The sequence below is a fragment of the Natrix helvetica genome, assembly GCF_964273705.1.
Source record: "Natrix helvetica genome assembly, chromosome: 1".
NCBI classification, from domain to species: domain Eukaryota; kingdom Metazoa; phylum Chordata; class Lepidosauria; order Squamata; family Natricidae; genus Natrix; species Natrix helvetica.
In genome coordinates this window covers 35,048,004-35,055,906 of record NC_138548.1, presented here as the reverse complement: position 1 = coordinate 35,055,906, position 7,903 = coordinate 35,048,004, and positions in this window count along the sequence as shown.

The following is a 7,903-nucleotide window of genomic DNA, read 5'->3' as shown; positions in this document are numbered from 1 at the left end:
TAATTTGACATCACTTATGTTGGCACCTGTGGTGTCCCAAGTACTCTTCCAGCGAAAACAGGCTCCCAAGCTCCCTTTCTGGCTATGACAGGCATCCTGCAACCCTCTGCCAGTGAAAACAGAGCTCGGGAGGGTTCTGGTTTTGGTGGCAAAGGGTTGCAGGAGGCCGTCATAGCCAAAAATGGAGCTCGGGAGCCCATTTTTGCTGGCAAAGGCACCGTGGGCCAGTCCTTCACTGTTTCCAGGGCAGCCCTGCACACTGGGGGCCAAATCCGGCCCCTGGACCTTGAGATTGACACTCCTGATCTACATCTTTGAAATCAGCAATGTAATTATGAGTGATACATAGTCCTTTGAGGAAAGTTAAGTGTTGTGTCTTTTCTACTTAGCCAAAAAAAAATGGTAGAGTTGGGTTTTTTTTTTTCCTCCTGCCGCTTGCTTTACTGTACTACAGTTTTACTGTAATTCCTAGAAAAGCTACTTCAGTGTGCCTGCAACAATACAAGTAATACAGATTAATAGTGTTGCAATAGATAATCACAGGCATGCTTAATCAAATCATAACTCATAATACTACAGGAAGGTTTAAAAAAAAACACAAGTATATGAGCAAAACTGCTTGCTGGCATATTTAATTCTGTCCGGTCAGGAACAGCACAGCATGAACAGATTTCAAATATGCCTTTGTGGTTTGCCAAACAAAATTGGCAAGTAGTAGAAAGGTTGCATCCAAAGCCATTAAAAATGAAGGTCAGAAGTGACAGTGAAGAATTCAATCATCTGAGGGGGGAAAAGTTCCATAACATAATTGCAACCAGATGAGGTAAAACAAATCAGGTTTTATATCTGTAGCAGTAAATATCCTTCAAGAAGTCTCATTTGAGAGCCCCACCACCACCACTGGGCCAGTCCAGCCTTCTTCAGTTATGTCAGCCTGTGGCCCTCCAGATGCTGTTGAACTACATATGCCAACATTCTTCACCAAAATCCAGAATGGCTGGAGCTGCTACCAACATCTGCCTTACCTGAAACCTGAGTCATTCTGAAATGCCAGATAGTGTAATGGATTCGACTTCAAGACACTTCGAATCAGTCTTGAGAATTTCCAGAGTGATGCAGTATCCCTCCTAAGTAACCAGAACCAACTTGGATGCTTCAAGTGCTCCAAGAAAGCCCTTCTCTGACATTTCCATTCTCCAAATGTTATGTTTAATCAGCTTCATCATAGGGGCAGGGCAGTGCTGGGTTGCTCTTACCGTCGCTACCGGTACGCTGATCGTGGTCTGTTCATGCACGCGACTGATGTGCACACGTGCAATTCACCGTCCCTGTGACAACCAGCTGCTTGTTGGGGCTTGCGCAGGCACCGCACTCTGTGCACCCGTGTGGACTTTGCCTTTTCCCATAAAAACAGCTATAGAGCGCGGGCAGGCGTGTGGGCCAAACGAGCCACCATACCAGTACGCTCTCAGCTGCTCCTGGCCACTACCAGTACGGCTGTACTGGGCCGTACCCACAGAAACCCACCTCTGGGGTAGGGAGATTGTGACATTCACTTGTTGCTAGAACAGTTGCCAGCATACTAAGAAGCATGACAATGGAAGAGAACTGGAAGTTGTAGTTTAGCAACATCCTGAGTGCAACAGATGTTCTGCTTCTGACCCTGATCCTTCCTCTCGGATAGGATTAAAGAGCCCATGATCCTCCAATTGTTACTAAACTACAACTCTTAGCAAGCCTCATTATTGGCCATGCCAAAATAATGGTGTGGTTGGGGTTATAATTTGGTAATATTTGGAGGGTGTGCTGCTCCTCTTTTAGATGCTACCAATCTTCAATAAATAATTAAATTAGTTAAAATTAAATCTAGTAAGTCTAAGATTCTAAGGTCAAGTGGTAGGGATTTAAGGGGAAAGGAAGAGGAAGAAAGAAAATGATCTAATCTGGAATGCAAGCGTATCATACCTTCACTTTCTCTGCTTAGCTTTAGACTGTGAGTGATCGTTGAATTCTGCACTCTTCCCCATCGCCCCTGCTGCCCCATTTTCCAGACCACTGCTCCTGTTGTTTGCTGGGACACTTGCCATCTGTTTTATAATTGCACTGTGATCTGATTGTAAGACTCAGTGACCTTTCTAGACTTTTAATTAAAAGTTTCTTTCTTTTGTAAATTATCTTCATCGGTCTTCCTTTCAAATCCTATCTTTTATGAAGACTTGCTTACTTTGACACCAAAGAGATGCAGGACAGAGATATATCAATTGCTTAAAAGATAAGCGTCAATCTGAAAATTATCTATTAATTCATAACTTAATGCAAAAAGGATAGAGAGGATCTCCCCCCACCCGCCAGACGATTCAAATGTCATATGATTACTATGATGAGACAGAATATTTTTCTCCAGCACACAATGCTGTTTTTAACTACAGTTAGTCCTCGATTTACAACAGTTTGTTTAGTGACCATTCAAAGTTATAAGGGCACTGAATTTTTTTTACTTATGACTGTGTTTTCTCAGTTACAACTATTGCAACATCCCATGGTCATTTGATCAAAATTCAGATGCTTGGCAACTGACTCATATTTATGAGAATTGCAGTGTCCTAGGGTCACGTGATCCCCTTTTGCGACCTCATTACAAGCAAAGTCGGTGGGAGAACTAGATTCACTTAACAACTGTGTTACTAATTGAATAAATGCAGGGGTTCACTTAACAGCCATGGCAAGAAAGGTCGTAAAATGAGGCAAAATTCATTGAATAAAATTTTGGCTCAGTTGAGGTCGTAAGTTGAGGGCTACCTATATTCAAAACAGGGGATAAATCTGTCATTTCATGGCAGGAGCTAAGACAAGCAGCTGCAACAGAAGGTGACCACGGGGTGGATGAGTATCAGAGAAGTTGAGACGGTGGGCAGAACAATGTGTATTAAGGTTTAAGGTTTAAGGTTTATTTGGATTTATATGCTGCCCTTCTCCAAAGGACTCAGGGCGGCGTACAACATTAAAAACACACATCACAAAAGTTAAAAAAAGATTAAACCCAATTCCAAAAAGACCAAACCGATTTTTTTTTTAAAGAAAAAAGAAACAGTACATTTAAAATAAATTAACATTAACATTAACAGGCCAGGCCGGCTTGCTGGAAAAGCCAACATTTTAGGGCGCGTCGGAAGGACCGGAGGTCAGGGATTATGCGAAGCTCCGGGGGCAGCTCATTCCAGAGGGAAGGCGCTCCCACAGAGAAGGCTCTTCCCCTGGGGGTCACCAGCCGACACTGCTTGGCCGACGGCACCCTGAGGAGCCAACTCTGTGGGATCATACTGGACGGTGGGAGGCTACTGGTGGCAGTAGGTGGTCTCGCAGGTACCCTGGGCCTAAGCCATGGAGCGCTTTAAAGGTCATAATTAATACCTTGAATCGCACCCGGAAAACAACCGGCAACCAGTGCAGGCCGCCTAAAAGGGGTGTGACATGGGAGCTCCTAGGTACCCCCATGACAACCCGCACGGCCGCATTCTGGACCAGCTGAAGCCTCCGGGTGCTCTTCAAGGGCAGCCCCATGTAGAGAGCATTGCAGTAGTCCAGGCGAGAAAGGACGAAGGCATGAGTGACTGTGCACAGAGCATCCCGATCCAGGAAGAGGCGCAACTGGCGTACCAGGCGAACCTGGTAAAAGGCCCCCCTGGTCACGGCCGTCAGGTGTTCTTCTAAACTAAGCCACGTATCCAGGAGGACTCCCAGATTGCGAGCCTTCTCTGAGGGGGCTAAAATTTCTCCCCCTATCATCAAAGATGGAACAAGATGTACAAATCGGGATGCCGGAAACCACAGCCACTCAGTCTTGGAGGGATTGAGCTTGAGTCTGTTCCTCCCCATCCAGATCCGCACAGACTCCAGGCATCGGGACATCATGTCGAGGGCATCATTTGGGTGGTTTGGGGTAGAGATGAAAAGTTGGGTATCATCAGCATATTGATGATACCGTACCCCAAAACCACGGATGATCTCGCCCAGCAGTTTCATGTATATGTTGAAGAGGAGGGGTGAGAGAACCGACCCCTGGGGCACCCCACAAGTGACGCGCCTGGGGGTCGATCTCTGCCCTCCAGTCAACACAAACTGCGACCGATCCGACAGGTAGGAGGAGAACCACCGTAAAACGGTGCCCCCCACTCCCAACACCCCGAGTCGTTGCAGTAGGATACCATGGTCGATGGTATCGAAAGCCGCCAAGAGGTCTAATAGGACCAGGACAGAGGAACAGCCCCTGTCCTGGGCCCGCCAGAGATCATCAACCAACGCGACCAGTGCCGTCTCCGTGCTGTACCCGGGCCTGAAACCCGACTGAAACGGATCCAGGTAGACAGCTTCATCCAGGTACTAAAAGCCCTGCCCCCTTTTCCATGTGTTGTGACATGTTTCTGGTTCTTCTTTTCTATTCTCTAAACACAATTTGAATTGGTCTGCTCTTCAAAACAGTTGTTCACATTTTATTTCATGTCTGCCACATACCCAGAGGCTCACCCGAATGCTTTAAAAGTCTGACTTCAGTAATTTTCTCTCTCTCTCTTTAACTTGGGAGTTTCCAAGCATCAGGTTTATTAGCTAATCTGCTTTTTTGTGGTCTCAATATTTCATGTAGCATTCTTCTCAGGACGGGGTTCCTGGTTGTGTTTATAAAATGAAACAGTCTGTCCATTTATGTAGCAACTGTCTGTTCAGCTACACTACACGTAATTAAAATAAATCATCAGATAAAAAAGTGCAATTTCCTGTATGTGCATATAATACTTTGAACATTAGGAAGATTTAATAGCTTTGCACCGAATTCTAAAAAAAAATCCACATTATAGGGAATGAGTTTGGCTGGGTTCTCAATTCTGAAGTGGGATTGATTGGGTGAGCTGAGGTGAAATCTATGAGGAGACTTTACATGGAGCCTATGAGAAGGCAAACTGCCAGCATCTCTGGCCAAAGTACTGGGTAGCAAGTGATGGGAAGGACAGATTAGATTCAGATTGGACTCAGCTTCCTACATTCTGCCCCAGGATAACATCTGCATCCCAGTAACCTAAAATTAGCAAGAAAGATGGCACAGTTACATGCCACACTTTGGATACTTATCCTATCACGGTAGAGAGTAAAAGGCATGCAATTTTCCCCAAGTTGGGGAGTGGAGTGTAAACATAGTCTTTATCAATAACCAGAAAGCCATGTAAATGGTTGTTCCAAAATGCCTTCCTCTCCAGCCCCTAAAATAGACAAAGTAAAAAGGGAAGTGGGTTAGTAAAAAGTAGAGAATGGAATGGAGAAGAATCTGCAGAGATAAAGTGCTTCTACAGCCATTTTTAACATTCCTTTTGTATTTGTTACTATAAACACTGAGGAACCTTACATGCTGTGAGGAAAAGGAGAGGACATCCTCACAACACGGCACCTTGCTATTTCAAATTGTATCTAGAGGAGACAATGGAGAAAGGATCCAATTGCTGAGTTTTCTTTATTTCTATATGAGTTCTCCTTATTTTATTGAAGTTCACTGTAAACTTGAGAGAGGAGGAGGAGGAGGAGGAGGAGGAGGAGGAGGAGGAGGAGGAGGAGGAGGAGGAGGAGGAGGAGGAGGAGGAGGAGGAGAAAACATATTACAGTTAGTCCTCGACTTATGACTACAATTGAGCTCAAAATTTATGTTGCCATGTAAGATATTTCTTAAGTGAGTTTTTCTGCATTTTACGACCTTTCTTGCCACAGTTGCTATGTGAATCATTGCAGTTGTGAAGTTAGTTACACAGTTGTTAAGTGAATCTGGCTTCCCCATTGACTTTTCTTGTCAGAAAAGTTGCAAAAGATGATCATTAGGACAATGCAACCGTCATAAATATGAATCAATTGCCAAGCATCTGAATTTTGATCACATGACCACAGGGATTCTGCAAGAGTCGTAAGTGTGAAAAACAGTCATGAGTCACCTTTTTCAATGCCCTTGTAACTTTGAACGGTCACTAAATGAACTATTGTAAATTGAGGACTACCTGTATTACTATTAGGACTGGTTGCATAGTCAGCCAAATATTTAGACTGGATTTGGCATTTTTACCCATCTATTTGTCTATCTATTGAATCCTTCCCAAGGACCTTGGATAGTCAGATATTGTTTGATGGTGTTGTTGTTGTTGTTGTTGTTGTTGTTGTTGTTGTTGTTATTACATTGTATCAGAGGATGAATCAATCCATAGAAGACAACTGTTCACTCCAATGTATGGAAACGTATTACAATATTAGGGAACTTTTTCTTGTTGTTACTACTACTTGTCACTGTTACAATGTTTTCTTGTTAGAGACGAGAAATGAATCCAAAGAAGACCCCATCCTTGATATTGTAGGGTGCTCCTTCATCTGCAGAAGCTCTTTGCCCAGGGTGTGAATCTGTGAATGTAGTCCTTTAACTTTTTTTGCACATCCAGTACAGCTTCCACAGCAACCTGATGTTAGGGTTCCAAATAGCATCCAAAAATAAATCAGAGTCCAAGGCAAAGTATTGCTCAAAGTTCCAATTTATTAAGAGAGTCATGTTGGCACATTTGGGAAAATCCGATAATGAAAGCTTCCCAGTTTTCCCCACCCAGTTGAAAGTTCAACCACACCCACAAGTCCATCACATGGTCCAATTTCCCACTGCCATGCTGGCAGTTCCACCCATCCAATTCCGGTCAGGTGCAGAGGTACAAAGACAAAGGATGACCTTGGATTCTAGAAAGAAGTTTGTTATGGCTACATAATATGTAACTCCTTACAATGCCCCCTCCCATTTTCCCACAGAATCCAAAAGATCCAAAAGAAAAGATGGCTGCAGGCCTGACACCTGACTCATCACATCATATACTATAAAATGATTCACTGCTATGCACAGCGTTGCTACAAATGTGATGATTGAGCCCCAGCAACCCCAACCCCAATGAAGATTTCTGAATATAAAAAGCAGCTGGAAAACAGGTGTAATTGCATTTTCAAATTACCCACCTCCTGAGGGAAAGCAAGCAGGTCATTATGATTAAAAATGAATAAACAGGTACGTGAGATTTTTCAGGGTGGTCTTGGAAATAATTTCACAATAGGCACAGATGGTGAAGACACAAACAGATTCTCTGAGATGCCCCTCCTCCCTGCCCATCTTCTTTCCCTACAAAGTAGTAAGAAAGCCTTTAAAAGAACTAAATTGTTTTTCGATTTCTTTTCAAGAAAGGCTTATGAGAGCAGAGCCCACAGCCCAACCCATTACCTCTTATTTTGCCCTGTGGTCTGTTTAATGGATAGATGTTTGGGACTAATAAACAGTAGGGACTAATAAACAGTAATGCACCCCAAACTAAGAAAAATCCATATTATTTCAGTTTCACATACACGTATACAAGAGAGCATTCATTGTTCCAGGAATCTCAGATCTGAGGGCAGCCTCTGAAAGCCAGAACTTAGAAAGCCTTTGTATCTGACATAATATAATTATCCTCACACACACACACACACACACACCAACAACAATGATGATGAAAAATGTAATTTAAAAATAAGCAAAAAGTCTGCTTGCTTATCCTTAACTCAGACTAGAAAGGGCTGAGTTAAGTTAATTCGTTTTCTTTCTATTGTGGCTTGAGGGAAAAGACTTTGTTTAAGAGATAGTTTGCTTGCAGAAAGCACTTGATTCAACTCTTGGCTGAGTTAAAAAAAGGATCAGATAAGAAACAGTTTTACTATGGAGAAACAAAAATATGATTTTTCTCTTCAAAAATTACTTCGAATATTGCCAGTTTGCGTTATGGGGCAGGCACTATTAAAGAATAGAAGAATGTAGTTTGATGAGATCTCTTCCAACAAGGAATAATTAAATACCACTGGAAGCTGCTGC